General features: G+C 38.1%; 1 protein-coding gene across 1 annotated transcript in view; it reads right to left on the bottom strand.

Annotated features, from left to right (window-relative positions):
- The window catches only part of PPAPDC1A (phosphatidic acid phosphatase type 2 domain containing 1A), a 38,746-nt gene that overhangs the window by 5,001 nt on the left and 12,263 nt on the right, over nt 1–21,482 (bottom strand). The gene's annotated exons all lie outside the window — the stretch shown is intronic.

The following is a 21,482-nucleotide window of genomic DNA, read 5'->3' as shown; positions in this document are numbered from 1 at the left end:
TCACATTCCCTAGATTAGCTGCTGGAATACGACAGAAGACAACACTTGCCTCTTCTGTGCTCTTCCAAATGCACTGGAAAATTTCTGTGGCATAGTCCTTTGTATCAAAGATCTGTAGCTCTTTATAGGCTAATTACATGCATCCACATCTGTGAGCAGGCATAGGGTTGTCATTCCTGCAGACCTCTGGAACTAGGATCATTTCTAAACTTACCTGAGACTGTGAGGACAGGACTCGTGTGCATCATTCCATCTTCCAGTTGAGTAAATGGAGTTAGCAAAACTCAATCTGTATTGGATATTCAATATCAAGTGCAATCCCGGAATGAATACTTTCAAATACTTCCTCTCAAAAATATTACTTTCTTTTTTTTTTACTTTTGTATTTCCATTTTCCATCTCAGGTTATTTATTTTTTGTAGATCTTTAGAAGATGAACTAAAGTCTAAAGATTCAGTATTCCCATAGAAGCATTAAGAGCTTTGTGGCTTCATTCTCAAGCAATCTACAATGCCTAGCAATTTAGAGGGCTTAAAGAAATATTGCCTAAACAATAGAGTAGATGTTCAGTTCACACATACTCATGTTCAGAATTACCAGCATTTGCCAGGCAATTTTACTAGCAGTTGTCAGTGTGGTGGCCAGCAGCAGATTTCGCTAAATGGGCTTTAGAGCAAACTTTGTGGTATTTAAAAAAAGTAATTTCCCAATTTCAGGATCTGTCACATCTCCAGAAGGAGGTGCTCATGAATGAATATGGAAGTTCAGAAGGCGCTATACCTGCTGTCAGCTATACCCAAAGGCAGATTTTGTCTTCCTCTAAACTAAAGATCCGGAAGAAAAGAGACTCACAAACACTCCTCCAGGGGAGCTTATCCTAATGTAAGATGCAAAAGTACTATAATGATGCTCTAGCATATGGCTGTGAAACTAATATTCTGCAGAGCAGCTTTCTACTGCAATGTTGTAAAATTGACTTCCCTTACCCTGGAGTGTGCACATCCAGAAAGCGCCGCCTGACCCAAGAGTCCGAGTGTGTGCAGAGTCAGCAGCAAAGAATGAGGAATTAACAGTGAAACGCTCTGGGATGTGGGAGTACTCAATGTAAAGTTAATTATATATTTCAAGACAACTTGATTGCTCTGTACCCCATGAAGGCAACTTTGCTTGGTGTCTGTATTTTGAAGATGTTGTCAATCAATAAAATTAAGAATAACTATTTACTCTACAAGAATCCTGGGCCTATAGGTGATATTTGCACTGAAGAAGTGATCAATCTGTAGAATATATTTGAGTATTTTTTTCTGCACCAGCTAGAGACAATAGTTCACTGTATTACAGAGTAAACACAAGTACACACATACACATCACATGCCCTAACATATTATGTACTGCCTAATGTTATAAGAAAAATTATCATTCTGCAGAAGAAAACAATGCTCCTTATCTCACAAATACTTCTGCTATGTTGGTTTCTTCCTAGATCATAAAAAATTAATACTCTCTTCATACAAAAAGGCAAGACCAATAGGCAAGACCAATATGCAATACCAACAAGCCCTCTTAGGAGACATCAACACAAATGAAAATAAGAAAATCAGTTTCATTTAGCTTAAAAAAATGTTACCTTAAGGTAGATGTTGATGCAAATTCCAGACACTAGGAATAGGTGCTAGGAGCTAACTTAAAGGTGATAAAAAAGATGAGAGGAAAACACATTAAGCAATATTTCATTTGTCCCCTTATTTTTTGCTTCCATTTCCTGATCTGCTGATAGCACCAGATAATTGGTGTAGAGCCAGTGGGGCAATTTAAACACCAGTAAAAATCCTGGATTTGCAAATCTGTGCCTTTCTGAAGGGAGCTGAGATTCATAGTGCATCTTACTCACGTTTTGAGGTTTTTTAAAGGAATAACTGGAATTCATATGTATCATACTTTTGCTGTACTTACATGTACTTAGTCTCTCAATCGTGAGTAACCATTAGTTTATGAAGAATTAAATCAATTTAACTCCCTTTTTATACCTGTGGTAACTGTTTACACTTTTTCATAACATAGATACACTGGTTACGTAGACCTGCCAGTCAAAGGTATCTGACTGATTTTGTTTGCAACACAGCTATAAACCACACAGAGACTGCACTGCCAAGATCTGTCATATGATTCAAGCTAGAAGGGTGGTAGAGGGCAAGCATGCTGTCTTTCTCTGCTGGCCAAATTGAATTCCCTATTCCCACTCTCAGAATGAGATTTCTGAATACCAGTTACACATGGGATCCATCAACTTGAAGTCAGCACTTTAAGTCAGTCCAGTTCACGAAGAGTACTGAGGTTTTTCTTTGCAGATAACACTGCCAATTTTGGTTGCTGGATAAGGACTGTTCAAAAGTTCACAGAGTAGGCAGCCAGAAGGGATGAGCTGATCTTTTCGTTGACCTCCTGTATACCGCACTGTTGAGTATGACCTAGCACCAGAATGAGAGTTTGGATAAAGTACACAGTTTTCAGAGAAATAATCTGAAGACAGAGGAAGAAAATTATCTCAGATGCACCAACACCTGGTGAGGTTCTTACTGACAAAACCATGATCAAACTGTAAACTGCCATCATCAAGGGCCATGTTCATCTGAGGATCTGATTCACTAAAACTCTTACAATAGAAAGAAGTAACACTGGTCTGTAGGCAAAACATGGCTAAGGTTCTCAAACAGCCTTCCTACAAGAATTGCTGCTCCCACTTCACAGTAATCAAGCAGAATTTATTCAAACATTCCATTGCAAGCACCTATCAAGATAGAAGTGAAAGGAAGCTTCTCAGTATGTTTATTTACTGCTACAGCAATGACATGAGCAAAACACTTCATAAAACCCCGTGAAAACCTGTCATGCCTTCTGCCCAAGGAGTTCATGTACTAAGTCTTCATCCTGCAATTGCACCAAAAGATGCAGAACCTTGCCAACATGGAAAACTTTGCAGGGGATAATGTCGATCTGTAGAGCCCAAGCCTTGCAGATCTGATGCATGAGCAACCAGTAGAGGGTAAAAATACGGAACAGTCAAAAAAATCCCAATTGAATAGGTATTTAGAACTAACCGGATGATAGCTGAAGATTCTGTGTGAAGACAAGTGTTTTAACCCTTATATCTTAGTTTAGGAATTACCTACTTTAAGAGAGTGCCTTTCAACTTGTTTTGTGTAGGTGGGATATCTGAAACTCCTATTGGAAGGCACATTTTAAAACTATACCATAGTGGTACTTGAAGAATGTCACAAAACAGTTTGCTCTTGAGCATTATGATTACTGGAATGAATAAAACTACATTAGACTCAATCTTTCAGATTGTTTTGATCACCTTCTTTAAACAAAACCTAAAAGGTTCACAGAAGAAATAAGGAGGATTGTTATAGCATCTGGAGACACTGTAGACCCCATCCTGACATCTGATTCTCTCCAGACAGGGGATCTAGGCGAGTTTGAAAATCCATTTGTATGGCCCAAACTGATTAGCAAGTTGAAATGAATAAAGTGAGAAACACTGAACAAGAATCTGATCTAAAGAACCCCAAATAAATTATTCATTAAAAATGTAATTGCTTTTGTGGGTGTTTTCTGGAAATTAAACTACCCCATGAGGATCTTCAGCTTCTCAAGTTTTAATGGATGTTTTGCTAAGCACACAATACACATCTTCTTTAGAGTAAGCAGTTTTTGAGCTGAAGAAAAAATCCTCAACTGAAGTGGCAACAAATTATGAAACTGAAAAACAACCATTCAAGCAGCCTATATAACAATCAGAGAAAATGATCCATCTCTTTGTCTGTAATACTTTATACTTGCAGTGATTACTGTATATTTTCCAACTGCAAACACACACTATTCATCACTGGAATTGCGCAGCAGCCTACTGCAATTTTAGCTAGAGCTGCTGGTGAACGTTTTCAGTTTCACACTGTTCAAAGACTGAAATATTTATCTTTCCTGAAGGAAATTTTAACACATAAATTTTAATGCTGAAATTCAATTCAAAGAGCATTTTATAGAAGTACAATTCCCAGAGAACATTTTGAGCATATTATCACAGGCAAAATATTTTGGGGTTTTTTTGCAAGTGGCACAGGCACCTTCACTTTGGCTTAGCCTTATTAATTTCTTTTTAAAAAGAAAGAGATTTCAGCAGAAGCAGCATGAAAACCACATCACAAAATACAAACTTGGGAAACAAAAAGGAGGTATCGGAGACAGAGACGTGTTAGAAAACACAGACCTGTGTTATCTGCAAAGCAAGTAACTGAAGTGTTAGTCCTTAGGTTGGTTTTGTAGGACTGTCAGAGTGAGTTCTTGTGAATGGTTTTTGTGGTGTTTTTCTGACATTTTATTTTCAATGCACCTTTCAAGATACCTTATTACACCTGAAATATCTAAAGTGGTCTCAGGGTACATTCTCTTTGCTATCAACAAATGAGAACTAAGTTCCAGTTTGTTCAGTTAATGATGGCATTTACAGAGAGCCCCAAAAGTGGATCTGTTCCATAACCTGCTTTGCCATTTGTTTTGACAGAAACCTTGAACAAATCCCTTTTCTCCGAGAACACAATAAAGACAAACCTAAAAGGGCTCAGATTTTGGAATTACTTTGAAGAGAAGGGGTCAGCACTCATGCACTGATCAAAGCAGCCTTAGCATTGAGATAAGCTACAGGAGACTATCTTGTAAACTCATCGCTAATAATGCAACTGTATCAGACTAGAGAGACATCTTTCTTTATAGGGTATGTTTTTTACTCTTCGCTCACCGCCAAGATCTCAATACTTCTAAAATACACTTGGTGAAGTTAGGTCCACCTAATGAACTTCTATCAGATTTAAACCTAGGACAGAATCACATCAGGATGCAACTGGTCCTTGAACACACTCATGATGGTGCTGCTCTAGTGTGGTCCCTGGCTAACACATTACTCTCCTGACAGGCATCAGGAATAGCAACTGTTGAGTGAATTGTTTTGGTTTTTTTGTTAGACCAGATGTAGATCGCTTTATGAAATAAAGTCCTAACACTAAAAAAAAAAAATACAAAATTTCTATGTAAATAAGCTTTTGCAGGGAGGAAAAGGGCAAGCAAATTGAAGCTTTCTTCAACCACACTTTAAGCAGCAAAGTGAACCAGGACACCAAGAGGAGTGTGGCTGTGCAGCTACATTAAACCAGCACTGAATTCAGTGACGGGATCCAAACTTGTAAGTAACTATCCTGAGAGAAACTTTTAAATAATTTTCTTGAGAGAATCAGGGACTGGAATTGGACTTCACTTCCAATCCAGCCTAGATCCTCTGAGGATAGCAAAAATAAAGCTGCTGTCCATTGTGGAGCACACAGTGGAAACTGGGATTTATTTAATCATGCACAGAAAAGGAGAAAATATATTACCATTACTACCAAAAAGAAAGGTATTGTGTTAAAGGCTACAGTGTAAATGACAATGCATAGAACATGTTTGCTAGGTAGCATAAGCACCAGTGAGGAATGACTCCTTTACACTGACATGATATCACATATTAAAAACCCACATTTTTTTTTTAATTCAGGAAAAACATAAAGTCTTTTGGTAATATGCTTGAGACATACATAATCTGAACCTCAAACATATTAGCTAAAGTTGATTTATTATTAGAGCTAGAAAAACAACTTTAAAGAGTACATCTCACAAGCCCCTTATGAATTCAAATGGCCTTAGCTATTAAGTAATGAGAGGTAAGTATGCCAGGGAAGAGGTAAAAGCATTAAACACAACCATTTCTGAGTATATTTACAGTTTAAATTAAGAAGCCAATAAACCCCACAGGAGAGTTTAATTTCTTCTTCTTGCATATCTAAGAAATCCATTCTTTATTTCCCTGAATTTTTCTTTAAGAGGATGAAATATTTCAGAGAGACACTGCCATACAGCTGTTAATTAAGAGATTTATCTTGAAAATAGGGAGTAGCAGCAATTACTGCCAAAAACCTGTGGCTTGTAGCTCATCTGTTACTTAAAATGTTCACTTTCAACTGAAGGAAATATGATTATCCTCCATGAAATTGCTAGCTAAAGATAATTAACAGTTCAAATCTAGATACCCAGCTATAATTACATGTGCTGCAGTAATATTTTATATAAATTATCACAGGATAGAAAACAATTCTATTGAAATTCAGTAATTTCCTCACTCTGAAGCCCATAAATCATTTTTTCAAACAAATTAATGGCTTTTAAAATGTAAAAATCTTTTCATTTTTACAAGTGACCGATTTCAATTATATAGTGAAAAGGGGCAGGAGTAGTTAGCTGTCCCTTCACTTAGAAGACAGTATTTTCCAGTCTCCTGTCTTCTTTTTAGTGACACAGCAAGACATACCACAGACACACTCATTGATCAAGCAAATCAAGTGCAAGCATGAACTGTGATCGGCTTTGATATCATCAGAGAAGGCAACTTCTCAGGAGTAATACAACAGCACATCGAGTGAAACAGTTAATTGTGGAGATAAAGAGAAAATACAATTATTCACCAATCAGCCAGTCAACAGCAAAGGTGCTATTTCTTCTAAGAACTATTGTAATAGTGGAGAACTGTTGTGGTAGTCCTTACATGTCCAAGACGACAACTCATACCAAGGAAACTCCTAGTGTGAGCATCAGAGACTATAACTGGTTTAGAGAAGGAAAAAAACAAAGAGTTGTCTCTCTCCTTTCTCCAAAACCAAGGAGCAGACTGGACAGACAGCATACTAACTTAGGAGTAACCTTGAGAATGATTTCTGCTCCAATTAGCAGAGTTTAACAAGGAGGCATGGGACAAACCCAAGAAAATGCAGACACTGGTATGTGACTCAGTTATCAAGACTATAGTTGCTAAATAGCTGTTTCCAAGGTATGCTACATAACATTTTTTGGTAATAGAATCAAGGCCAAACCATAGGCACATCCAAATTATACTCCTGCTCCTCATATTTAACTTCTACCCATTACCTACCCTACTGCAAGAAGCATGCTCTAGATACAGTGATACTCTCTTTTTCATTCACTCAGGCCTCCTTGCCATATTAAACAATACCAGGAAGTGATACACTATTCTGTTGCTTCATAACATAAATATCTTTTAACTCTTGCCTTTAGATTTTGTTATTTACAGCAACTAGTAATTCCAGCTTTCGAGACAGGATCTTTCTGTGTTCATCCATACAGTGCACACTCACTGACTTCAAGCAAGTAATGAAGGAAGAAAGCCAGAGCAGGGAAGAGACACCAGACCAGAATAGAGCATTTTCAGTTGGAAGGGACCAACAATTACCATCTAGTCCAACTGCCTGCTCATTTCAGGGCTGACCAAAAGTTATAGCAAATTATTAAGGCATTGTTCAAATGCCTCTTAAACACCGACAGGCTTGGGGCACAGACCACCTTTCTGGGAAGCCTGTTCCAGAGTTTGATCACCTTCTCAGTAAAGAAATGCTTCTTCACATCCAGTCTAAACCTCACCTGGTGCAGCTTTGAACCATTTGCGCATGTCCTATCACTGGATACCAGGAAAAAGAGATGAGCAAAGAAGACAGGCTAATAAAGCATAAAGAAGAATAAATTGGCTAATCATATGATAAAGGACTTCTTGAATCACTGACGACTCCTCACCAGTTCAAACCATATTTAGTCCCAAGTGTCTATCTAAATGCTATGGTATCTAAATGCTATGATATCAAAAATATCCAGGCAAAATCTATATATAATTTAAAGACATCCTGTGCTATTATCCCCTGGCAGTTTCACCCATGAGTCTAACTCACATTGCCTTCCAACACGATCAGAAACTTCCAACATAATCATTCTCCATGAGTTTCTGGTTGTTTAAACCAGAATGTAGGAGCCCCAGAGAGACTTCTAAAACCACTGCCTTAGTTCAGACTGAATGAAGCAAAAACTAAAAGTCTCAAGAGAAAATCCCTGTGGAAACCAGTTGATTGCAACAAAGCAGTATTAGTTTTAAAAATATTTTGCATAAACATTTTTTGTGCAGGTTTCCTTAGATAAATACTGACTTAGATAAATACTGACTTAGCCACTTAGTCCTCTGAGGAGTTAAAAAAAATCATGTGCTTACTTATCTGTAATAGTTGGTGGTTTCCATGTAGAACTGACAGTAACAGCAAAATCCAAATGAAGCTTTCTGTAGATGTTCTGTACTTTTCTCTTTCTGGTATAAATAATATGCTTGATTTCCTGCATTTATCTCGTAGCTCTTATCTCAAGAGACTTTTAATATCCGCTGTTTTTCAAGAGACCTAAATCAATGTTTATGTCTAAATGACTAATATTTCTGCAATTTGATAAATCAGTCAGCTACCTTTAAAGAAAGGTGCCTAGCATTTTAACTTTACAATTCAATTTCAAGAGTTCTATTCATTTCTCTTTTACTTACAGCAGAATTGTAGTTGATACTCTTGTTTTTATTGAAATAATTCTGACTGACTCAGGGCTATTTGCATTACAAGAACATATCCTTATGTGAGTCAGCTCTATCACTCTTGCTGCTCAAAAGGGGTTTGCGTCAACCAGTAGCATTTGGAGACCGATCACAGCTAGCTCTTGTAGAATGGAAAATGCAGACCCCAACTCCTGAAAGGGACCATCCTTTAGGCAGATTTAAAGTCCCCATGGAAACAGAATGGTTGGGTTTAACTTCAAGTAGCTCTAGTCTAGGCAGAACACTTTCATACATATTCTGGTTTATTCTCACCATGGGCTCAAAGACCACACCATGATGTGAAATACATACTACAAAAGGGGACTGTCGTAATGCTGTTTTCAACAGCGTATGCATGATCAGAATGAAAATGATGCCACAGAAAGTCTGAGAGTCCCTTTGTCTCTAAAGACATAGAAAATCATCCTACCAAAGTGAAGTGCAAGGACAGCTTCTAGCAGTCATTCCTGATCAAACCTGCTCAAAATGTTTCACAGCTGATATAGAAACACAGAATCATAGAATATTAGGGTTGGAAAGGACCTTAAGGTCATCTTGGTTTGTTCTTGCACAGAAATGCTATACAAAACCATACTGAATGGATTTTTGACTGTGAGGTCAGTGCTATTTCAAGGAATCTCAGTGTCTCCACGTGCTGTAATGAGACTTCTTCCTTAAAGACGCTTGGAAATCAATGCATCAGCCTCCTCTGTGTTGAGCTGATAGCCATCCACTTTCAAATTAGTCTTGAGTTTTCTGACCCATTTTACTCCAGAGAAGAGCTGTCACTGCAGTTCATTGATGAAAATTTATCTTTAGATCTCTAGTGTAACTCAAAGTCCTTTTAACTGAAAAGGTCAGTCAGAACAATAGCCTTAGTTCTACATAGAGCTAAAGTCAACAACATCACAACAAAGTCTTCTGCAGACTGTGAAGCTTAGCTTAAACTTAGCTTAAACTTAGCTTAAACTTAGCTTAAAAACTTCCTGAAAAGCTAAAGTAACTCAAGAGAAAAGAGAGAAATGGACTGAAAAGTAATTAAGCTTCTTTCCTACACAGAAGGAAGCAAAATGAACAGCTATAATAAACAAGAAACAGCACTACATGCTGGGAAAACTGGTTTATCAAAGCTAAGCTCAGAGATTTACACATCCAGCTCACTTTTTATCTTCAGCTCTCCAGCATTTGAGGAAGAACCATGTTGACTCACAGAGTCATTCATTTGATTCTTTATTAACGACACAGGATTCAAGATGATTCCATTTTTTTGCTTACCCTTCTCTGAAGTCTCACTCTTCTCTTGAGTTTCCTGCATGGTCTGGTCTCCAGATTAGGAAAAGCAAAACCAAATAAAAAGTCCCCCTCCCTACCTCTTTGGTATCCTGTGTGAATCACAAATTACAGTAGACTGCAAGTCAGCAAATCACAGTCCTGAGATCAAGAAAGCAACAGGCTTATTTGGTACAATTCCTGATTGTTCATGCAGTCCTTGGAATTTCTAAATAACATGTTACTACAAAGAATCACACTACTTTCAGCTTTTTTTCAAGAAGGTCTGTTGAATTTTGCTGGATAGCAGAGACACGTAACACCTCAAGCTTCAGTTCTTTAGTCATTTTAATGAAAAAGGCTGGGTGCTGGTGAGAAGCAAAGAGCTTTTACATGGCTTGGAAGTAAGCCTACTGCTTACAGAGAAATTGATGGAAAGATGAGGACCTTTTCTTTCACCTGAAGATTTGACATACTTCTCAGACAGAGAAGTGGTTAGCATTGACAAACATGAATACCTATATCTTTTCATAAAGAAAATAGGCAGATACATAGCCACCTTTTTATCCCAATATTATGCATTTACAGCTGCTTGATAAACTGGCACCTGAGCCAGTTTGTACTCAAACTCTTGATAGCTTGTGGAAATTAACTATTGATTCTTCCTAGAAAAAGGGTGGAGCACAGACCTTCAGCATTCAGCTTCTCTAGTCTGCATAAGGGAACTATCTCTTAGTACTGTCTCTAAAGTTGGATACGCTGCCTCTCCTGCACAAGATATGATGCTCTGTAAGAGATGAGGTTGGTGATGCACATGGTCATTTCCCCTGCTGCCACCTGCCTTCAATGACGATCATCAAATGTAAATACCAACAGTAGTATTAGCTTTCCGGCAGAGACTCTTTGGTTCTGTGAGGACCTTACTAAAAAGCAGTCCTAAGAAGTTAACACAGAAACTCCATTTCTGGGAAATGCATCAGTGCTGGAGGGAAAAACATGCATATCCTGAATATCTGTAGGATACACAAACGAAGAAATGTTAATGTGGTGAAAAAAGCTGGGATTCCTCTCTCCTTATTCAAGGATAGGACTGGGGGACCTCTGCAGAAGAATTTTTCTTGTATATATTCTGAAGCTTGTTACAACAGATTGAGCAATTACTGCTTTAATTCATAACGGAATCTGGCTACTTAAAGTAGGAAATTACTATTCAGGACTAGTTGAAGACGTAATCACATTTATCACACCAGCAGAAAAGGGTAACCAATTACTTTTTTCCTATTACTGTTTGTAATTAGAGACTCTTCTTTGTCCCAACAAATAAGCACAGATGACCTCATATCCCATACTCTTATAATGTGCATGGCTTAATTTTAATATAAATATATCACAGAATCACAGAATGGTTTGCGTTGGAAAGAACCTTAAGATCACCTAGTTCCAACCCCCCTGCCATGGGCAGGGACACCTCACACTAGACCATGTTGCCCAAGGCTCCATCCTACAATGTGTAATCTGCTCCACTGGCAATGGAAAAGATCCTAATTCCTTGGTTACTGCTTAGTTAACTCTGTTTGCTGAAAACTTCTTAGCTGTAGTAATGATGGCTATTAACAGATTAGAATTCTCCAGGCAAATCAGTTCTGCCATCGATACTGATCAGAGCAAGATTATACCCTATGTTGGAAATGGATGCTTACCTTGATTTGTGATGAGTTTATACCTGCAAAGGCTCATCCTAAATAATGAAACTGTGAAAAATCAGTTCTTCATGGTACAACTGGTTACAACCTTTCAAATCTGGTCACTGCAAACACCAGTTACATTAGCAGTGATGCATTACTACCTGGGTCTTATTTGTAAAAAAGTGCAATTTGTTAAAAATAAACAGTGAAATGAACTGTTTCACTGAAAAACATGAATTCCTTGTAAAAATGGGGTCCGCCAATATATCAAATTGGGGTTTTTTTTCATATATATGGTTTATAACTATATATAGTGTTTACATGTTATTGACCATCTTATCTACAAAGGCTGTGAGGTAAGTATAAACTAGAGCTTGAAAGGCAGAGAAAATAATTCTCTTCTTCACTTTAAAATTCCATTACTCTCTCAAGCATATCAACACACTTTCATTCATCAAGGAGGCAATTAAGAAAAATGTGACATAACAGCCACTGTTATTGTCCCCTCAACCAAATACTCTGATTATATGCTTAATTTCTGATTAAATTCTCTTATTTCTTAAGCTGTATTCAACTGTAATCACTGTAACTCTCTTTCTGCAACATAATACAAAGAAGAAAAAGAATCACCCTAAAACCCACAAATGCAAGAAATAAAAGCTCTTGTACAGCACTATGTTTGTTAACATTCACTCTGGAAGCTGAAATCAAATTGAGATGTTATTGCGAAATGGTTTCTTCAGACCTTGATTTTTTCCTGCAGAAAGGAACCTCTGGAATCAATAAAGAATTCTATTAAAAAATAAAAATAAAATCAATGGCATGATTTAACCAAAAGTAACTTTTCAAACTGAGTAACTAAATTGCAGCTACAAAAATGAAATCACAGAAGTATTTCTTATTTTGCTGCTAGTACAGCACCTTATCCAGTTTTTTTGACTTATTTTATTCCCATGAATCTATCCAACTCAAAGTCAGATTTTAAGTTTAATTATCTCTGCAGCCACTGAGTTATTCAATTGACTAATTTTTATCAAGTTTTCAGTCAGTTGATGTGAAATCCACTAGTGTCAATTAGGATCTGCCCCGCTGGGATCCATAGCCAACATCAGTCTCCTGAAGCTCAACAGACGGAACTGCAAAGTCCTGTTCTGGGGGAAGAAAAGCCAGACTCCTCTCTGTGGGAGCCAGTAAAAGGAGAAGAGACAATGGGCACAAATTGAAGGACAGGACATTGCATTTGAACATAAGAAACAGCATTTTCACTGTGAGGGTGGTCAAGCACTGGAACAGGTTTCCCTATGAGAAAGGTCATGGAATGTCCATCTTCAGTTACATGCAGATTTTAACTGGACACCATCATGAAGGACCTACTCTCACTGGCCTTCCTTTGGGCATGGGTTGGGACCTGAGGATTTCCAGAGGTACGTACAACCTAAGAAGTCTGTGGATGAAACAAGCTGATACAAACCCAACCAGTATGCGACTATTGATTTATTCATAGCAGACATCAATTTCAAGATGTGTATGTGGATATTCATGAAATCATGGCCTCAATCTGCCACTGACTTAATTAACATACTAACATTAAGCAGTACAGGCTCCAAGGAGGTTAAAGTAAACCTTTACCAAGCCACACTTCTTTCCTTCAGCACAAAGGGTATCAAACCCAGTTTCATGCAACCTCCTCAAATATATGCCAGCAATCTCTTACTTGAAAAACACAGCTTAAACAGTTCTGACCAATTCAAAACCAACACACTTTAAAATAGTCGTTAAATAAAGCTGAGGCTAAAACTCTGTCAACTGCAATCTGCTTGCAAATGTTGTGAGTAGAATAAGAGCTTAAGGGGAGTTATATCATGATTAATCACTTCCTCTAAGAAAGCACATACAGTCAAGAATTTGGCATTTCATTCACACAGGATTTTTGGTGTTTCTAAATAAAATGTGTTATGTTACTATTATTTACCCATACTTGCTTGTACAAGAACTTCCATGTCAGTGTATCAGATATCTGACTGTCTAGGAATTTTTATCTTTTATCCTTAACAACCTGTTTACTGAACACTATTTGAAGCAAGTCTGTATTATTGAGTTACTACTGTTTTCTAGGAAAGCTTCAGGAGAGAATCCATTCAGAAGTCATTTATATAGCAAGCAGACCAGAATACAATGCTATGGGTTTTGCTCCTGTTGCAAACCTGTATTTACACCAGAATAGTCTATTACTTATTGAGCTCAGCTACGAAATAGGTCTCTGGACACAGCCTTTCTCTGTAAGTGATTTGGACTTTCCTTTAGCAGTTTAATAACAAATTTAAAATATAATATTTATGTATGACTACCCAATAAACAGACAACAAATGTGAAAAAGAAGGCAGGTTATGACAATAACAGACATACACTCTAAGATCACTGTGCTATGCTCCCCTCAGCCCTCTCTGCCATCACACAACGTTCATAATCAGAACAAGAACCCAAGACCTTTCTGTGGCTGCAGCAATATTTCCGACTGCCAGTTCTGTGAAGTCTAGTTCCTTTCCTTTGTTTATGCACTTACTACTCTGGTAAGCAACATTTGAATATAAGCAAACATTTAAGGTCAGACCTAACCAGGAAGTTGACCCAGTTTTGGTAGCAGATCAAGACTCATTCATTAAACTATATGAACATAAACACACAATACTTCTGCAGCGCTTTTTAGATTGCTGTTGGTGGTCTATCCTCATTCATACAGACGTATACTGGTCAAAGACTCAGTTAAAATGCCATGGACCAGGATTTTTGCTCTCTGATTTAGCTAAATCTGTATCCAAAACGTGGTGTCACCAACTTGGAAAGATGATCAGGATTCATACTTTAAGCCAAAATCTTCACAGCTGAACCGTGAAGGAAATTACTTTCAGGCAACAATTAGAGTTGGATTTCTATGAATTTTTGCTTCTAAAACATGCTTTCTTTGGTAGCTGCTTTTCCTATCTTTTGTAGCATCCCCCAGTTTCTACCTCTTCATTCCCTAAATTGCCTTCCTACATCACTCACACAAAGTACGTTCAACTCCCTCTCCACTTGCAGAAATCTATGTGCAGTCTGAGTAAATGGTACTTTAAATCAGTAGCCAGTCAGCATACAAATTGTCTAACAACTGCCAGTAAAGTAGATAGGTGCTCGTTCTCGGTCATATTAAGATATTAAGGATCTAAGGATACTAAGGCCAGCCTTTCAAAGATTTCAGACCTAAAGAATGGAAATCTGCTTCCATTCATCTGCTCCACTTCCAAAATTGCTAGATTTTAAATGCACCCTGACATTAATTTCCTTATTTTGCATTTTGCCTTAAGGGATTTTAAGAAAACTAGAGCATATATTGTGATAGGATCTATTTTAAAGGGCATCTATGATGATAGTGATAGTATCTGACAAGAAACCCACATCTAAACTTACCCTTACACAGGCAACTTGTAGTGTGCACAAATATATCACACAGATGATCACTCTGTATCCCTTGCCAGGAATCATAACAACAGGCTTTAAAACAGAATATCAGTGATACTCTGACAGCTCCTAAAGCATCATCTCATACTTGTGTAAGCTGGTAGTCAGCTCTTTTTGCACCAGTCCCCACAAATAGTGCAAGAATCAAGAGAGACTTAAAATCTCACCTACTGCTGCTCACTCCAACACAACATGCATCCCTTCCTCCTCCTCCCCATCGTATTTAGTTCTACCATATAATTCTGTCAGACATGATCAGACATCTTCCAATGTTTTTGGTACATGGAGAGTTCCACTATGCAGTAGCCCAAAGAACTAGCTCCTGAACTCCTTATTACCGTACTTAGTGAGAAAAACAAATGTGTTACCAGTGATGTAAATAAGTACAGAAAATGGAGTTAACATGACGGCAAAAAAATAAATTGTGCAGCAAATTATCAGAACACATAATAAACTGCAATATTGAACTGTAGCTTAATAGAGGAGAATCAGACTGACATGATGAATTCAGGGAAATCTGAAATGAGGCACCAAGCGCAGAAATGTCCAATTAGGTGGCTCAAGATTAGATCCCAGACAGGTGTTTATCCTAGATGGAACTCACAAGCCATGAAATAACCAGCCTAATTTTGAGCTGCAGAAAAATCTTACTATGCGAGATGCTTAATATAAGAAAATTTGTCAAGAATATAAGAAATCTTGTCAGGAATTATCTGTATACAGTAATAAACTGATAAACTGTAATGATACAAGAAAGTTTTCCATCTTCAGTGTATATGAATGTACGTGTATACCTGAAAGAAAAAGTCTGCTTTCAGGCTGACTTCTGTAAGATTTCAGTGTTCATGGCTTCCAGGTCACACCTTCCAAAACCAGATAAAGGGTAGAAGATATTCCCAAACTCTGAACATTCTTTGCATATTGAGGGTTCAAAACTGAGTTCTACTGTTCAGAACAGGGGAAGAAACCTCAAAACCACCCATATTTCTTTTAAAACATTCCCCTGTGCTTAAGACCTGAATTCTGACTGGCATGCAACTGAAATCTGGACTTGTCATTATCTCTTACAGCTATAATATATGACTGATGTAGGGAGAACAGCTACATGTGATACTGCCTCTGTGCGTACCTCTCCGAGAACCCTCTAGAGGATCCTTCTCCCTTTGCAACAACTGTAAGCTACCACTCATTAACCCTAGGTGCTTTATGGAAATATGAGCTCTCATGTAGAAAACATGCTCAGTATTTCTGTCACCTTAATGAAACATTCTTGACATATAGTCTTCTATTCTCAAATAGAGTCAGTCCGCCCTAAAGCATGAAAAAAACCCTGATGGTTTGTAGGCTGAGCACATTCCCTGAAGAAATTTAGATATATCATCTAAACAAAGATATTTGCCTGATTATAGCAATGGTAATTTAAGACTAATTCAGGGACTAGAAATCCCATTGTATAACGTATGCCTGCAAATTCAGCGATCTTTTCAGCTACCAACTACCCATGTGGCTTATCCAATTAACTGTTTTGTGTTAATTCACTATTTTATGTCCTCTTATCAATGAGTTTTCATGTGTTGCATTCAGTTAATACTCTTTATTCATACATCGCATTTTTCACCAGCTGGTACGCTGGGTAATCATTACACTTCTTAATTCCAGACAATAAAAGGTTTATGCTGATTTCTGCATAATTTGTTCTGTTTGTTTCCTTAAATACACTAAATCATTCTGTTTATATGTCCATCCATTTGGTTGCTCATGGTATTTTTTAATCTGTTGCTTGCTGCTGCTGTTTGAATCTTTCTGCAAGGAGAGAAAAATGGTATCAGTTCATCAACAGTTGCATTACGTACTTCCTAGCACTGCAAGGAGTGATCTGAAGAAACAACATGTTGTGCTGCACATCAGGAGGTTGAAGGAGGGAGTATATGCCAAAAATAAAACCAAACCCAAAACAAAACATCAAAGGACAGTTCCAATCATACTCCACCAAACATAAGACAAAGTTTCTCCAGAAGCTCACTACAAAGCAGGCTGAATTCCTCCAATTCCTCACTACAGTGTAACTGGCTTTGGATGTTCAGAAACTCCCACTATAGTCAGAGACATGTTTGAGAGAGACTTGCTTCTTATTTGGATAACAAGCTTGCAAAGTACAGCCAGACCAAACCCTGGGGAGTGTATGTCCTTACTCCACATATCTTGAGAGGTTAGGATGCTGTGTGGTATGTCCAAGGTAGGCTGCCTGAAGGCTCTCTACAGAAGACACATGGGAAGGACAGAAGCAAGAGGAAGAAATGCTGCATTTATGATCTTCATAAACATCATTCTTTCAATTAGGTATGGACATAGAGAACCTGCAAGGTATCTTCAAAGGTAGTAGCTTTAAACAGCATAAAATTGCCAATGGATTATATAACCATATATTGAAATACCATTAGCATTGAAATACTAGAAAATAAAATAAAATTAAAAAAATAGACCTACATTTTGGAAGTGGTTTATTTAGAATAGCTACATGTAAATGTGACATTCCAGAACACCTCCGAGCTACTGGACCAAGGCGCAAGTCTTGGCTCCCTACCCCCAAAATGCTGGTTCCCTCAAGTAAGATATACTGGGGCAGTTCAACTGGAAAAGAGGCCCAAAAATGCTCCAAACAATCCAGAAGGTCCAGGGGACTTCTTTGATCCAGCAGAACGCGCACTACTGTGTGAATTTCAATGGGGTCATTGAACTTTGGGTTGTGCTTGTGTAGATTCTGAATTCAAGTTGCTGTTGCAAAAAGTTACCAAGAGGAGACTCCCGACTTCAACAGTCTTTCCAGAAAAGGACAGCAAAAGACAGAGCTGGGAGGCAGCAGCCTTGAATGAGGCATTTTCAGCAGCCTCTGCAGGGAGAGTCCTGCTCCTTGTTCAGAAAAGGTAGTAACAACGATGCTGCGTTCGTGTGGGTCAATCTCCTGGTCTCATTAGGTACAAAATGTCTCATTTGTTTCAGACAACCATAGTTTGCATCTACCTGCAAGTCACTCTTTGACTTTACAAAACAGTTTGTGCTCGATACATTTCTCTTATTTGTATTACACACACTCCTTGGCACAGAGAGATGAAAGACATGGTAATTTAAGCCAAGAAAATCATCTGTGCTTTAATAAGGAGAACACACTCTCCTTCAGGGTACAAGCTGACTCTCAACGTGGAAGACACGTATTTCACAACATTTTTACTGAGTACTTAAGGCCAGGTCAGGCCATCTGAGGTGTCAGTACTGCCACTCTTGTTATACATCCCTGCACTACATTCTTACAGCACAACATTCACAGCACCACAGACTTTTGTGTTAAAGGCCTCATTTTTCACAGATGAGATTCTAGATCCTGGTATAACAAAGCCTTTGATTGACAGCCTGTCCAAGGAATGCTCTAAGAAAAAACTCTTTTGAAGATGAAAACAGCTCTTGACTGAAGCTTCTAACCTCTCTTTATGAGCTGCCTGGCAGCTTTTACGTGTGATTTATTTTCTTCATGGGTTCAAGTGAAGTAGAAAACACCAAACTGTAGTAGGCTACTTGTAGCTATCATTCCAAAGACACTTACTGTAGTTTATGGCAACTTCTGTCCTCCTCACTGATGCTTCTGCAGCCATGAAAATAGCTAAAAAAAACCCCAACAAAACACAAACAGTAACAATAAACCCACCTTTTTTAGGTGCTGCTTCATGAATTCCAAAACAAACAGAGAAAGGCTGAGAGAAAACTAAGAACGGAATTCCTTCATTTTTACCTAGGAGCAATCTTATGCTGCAGGAAGGGAGAAAGAAGCCAAGGAAAAAATCTTGGACTGAGTTTATGCAAGGAAAGTTTACAGTTACCTCCATGTTAAGGCAGCAGGAAGGAGAGCTGTTTAAAACTGAGGTAAGAGAATGATTTTCCGTGGGGAGTGGGAGATAGAAGAGGTGAAGTTCAGGTATTACACAAACCAAAATACTGAAAATGTAGAATTATAGCAGAATTTCCAACTGTGAATTATTATGCTCTCAACATTCTTATTGCTTTACAGGTCCAAGAAGGTAGTATAGTGTTGTCTTTCTCATCTCACTTTATGCTTTTCACTCTTCAGTCTAGTAAGGGACGAAGTAACAGCAAGAAACTAAATTTATTATCACTACTATAAACTATTCTTGGTAAAATAATGCTCTCAGTCCTGGTTATCTAAATTATTTTGCTACACAGCAGGAACAGAGGTTATTCTTTTAAGATTATCAAATTAAAATGGTTTCTTTCTCCATTATGAGACTAAGATACATATGGATTTTAAGGCTTCAAAACACACAGTCTTGTCAGAGACTTAGACATTATGAGATCAGGCTTCAAAAAGCGAAGTACTTCAAGCAGCTGCAGAATTGCCTCACTTCAGCATACACTTACCAACTGATAAAAATTACTGCATATATAGTATCTTTTCATTCTTACCACATTGTAATAAAAGGCTTTGTAGTGGGAAATATAATCAACTCAGCCACATGCTAATATTATACTAGTCAGTGATGGAGAAAGCTGTTCTCATATAATTTTGATCGAAATACACTGGGTCATCATTCTGCTCCAACTGAATTTTGAGTGAGCTGCAGTAATGTAATTCAGAGCTTATAAAACCAAACCCAGTTCAAAGTAAAATCCCACTACACAATCTGCGGCTGCCCAACTGGAACGGGGACAAAGCACTTCACTGTGTGACAAGCAGTCCTGGTAAGGGAACTAGTATGTGTGCCAGGGATAAGTAGTCCATGCTACAACATACTGTGTTTCTAGTCTGTGCAAAAGGACATTGGGTATGTTCTGCAGCTCACACTTTGCAGCCTCCAAGTAAACTGCAGTATTTTAGTAAAGTGGTGAACTATAGCACCTGCTGAGGGCTAATCTATAAATTCTAGTACATCAGTGTAGACATGCACTTATTTTAAGCCTTTGTTGTTATTATGCTGATGAAATACTGAACCAACAGGATTGCAATTATATGTGACAACCGGATCTGAAGACAGACTATAAATAGCAGTAAATACCATTTCTTCTAAATGGCATATGATATATACTGCTATTGTTTCTTTACTGTAATTGAAGCTTATAAACAAAATCTGAGGCAGCTAAGTTGATTTATTGTTAAGAATTATAAAGCTTATAACATATCTATAAACATCTACTACTGCATTATCTGTTTCTGGGACTCAAACAAGAGAAAGGGTGCAAGATCAGCTCAGAATTTCATTCATCTCATTACACAACTTGTTTGCAATATATAATTCTGTGCAATTAGACAATCTGAAGCTCTTTAAAAAGAGATCAGAATAACAAATTCTGTAGATATGACTTAGTGATGCTTAATTAGCAGTTCTCAGAACAGCAAAAAGCAATAAACAGTACTGGCCAAAAAAAAATCCAAAAAGCTGACAGTAATCAAGTTATTTTACAGCTGAAAACAAGTTTTATTAGACACTTGGCATAAAACACTCTAGAAGTCAGCTCCTCAAGACAGAGAAAGAAATCTTTGTAAATGTTTGAGTTAACACAACTAATTAAATTAGATATATGAGCTTTCATAAAGCCACCTAAATATCTGTCAGGATACAGCATAAGCTAGGAGTATCTGATCAAACCATCAGACCTAAGTACCACCTCAAAGCCAAACAGAATGGAAGTGATTGTGTTGTCCTAGGAGAGATAAGAAACCAGAAACTCAAAACATGGAATAATGTGTGCAGTTCTGGTGTCCTCAACATAAGGAGGAAATGGAGCTGTTGCAGCAAGTCCAGAGGAAGCTGAAGCACCTCTTATATGAAGACAGACTGAGAAAGATGGGGCTGTTCAGCCTGCAGAAGAGAAGCTGCATGAAGACCTCAGAGCAGCTTCCAGTATCTGAAGGGGGCCTATAAGGGTGCTGGAGAGGGACTCTTCATCAGGGACTTTAGCAATAGGACAAGCGGTGATGCGTTTAAACTAAAGCACGGGAAGTTTAGATTAGACATAAGGAAGAAGTTCTTTACTGTGAGGGTGCTGAGGCACTGGCACAGGTTGCCCAAAGAAGTGGTAAATGCTCCATCCCTGGTGGTGTTCAAGGCCAGGTTGGGCAGAGCCTTGGGCAACATGGTCTAGTGTGAGGTGTCCCTGCCCACAGCAGGGGGTTGGAACTAGGTGATCTTAAAGTCTTTTCCAACCCAAACCATTCTATGATTCAAATTAACTTCTCTTTCCTGCCTATTTGCTCCTCTAAATAAAATACTATTGATAGACTTGTTCCCCCACTACATGCTACCTCTATGCTGAAAGAAAAGTCAGGACATTCCACCTATTGTCCTCTGCTTGCTTGCACTAGGAACAGAGCTACCATCTACCCCTGCCTGTGCCCAGGCAAAGCAGCCCAGTGGCGGTAATCATCTGAACCTGGAAGTATAAGAACCCCTCATAATCACAGAGAAGGATCCCTTTTTTAGCCACAACCAGCAGTGGATACTGTCAGAAGAGAAAGAAAACAA

This window comes from Nestor notabilis, unplaced genomic scaffold (assembly GCF_000696875.1).
Source record: "Nestor notabilis isolate BGI_N333 unplaced genomic scaffold, ASM69687v1 scaffold6224, whole genome shotgun sequence".
NCBI classification, from domain to species: domain Eukaryota; kingdom Metazoa; phylum Chordata; class Aves; order Psittaciformes; family Psittacidae; genus Nestor; species Nestor notabilis.
This window is presented reverse-complemented; position numbering and strand designations above follow the sequence as displayed.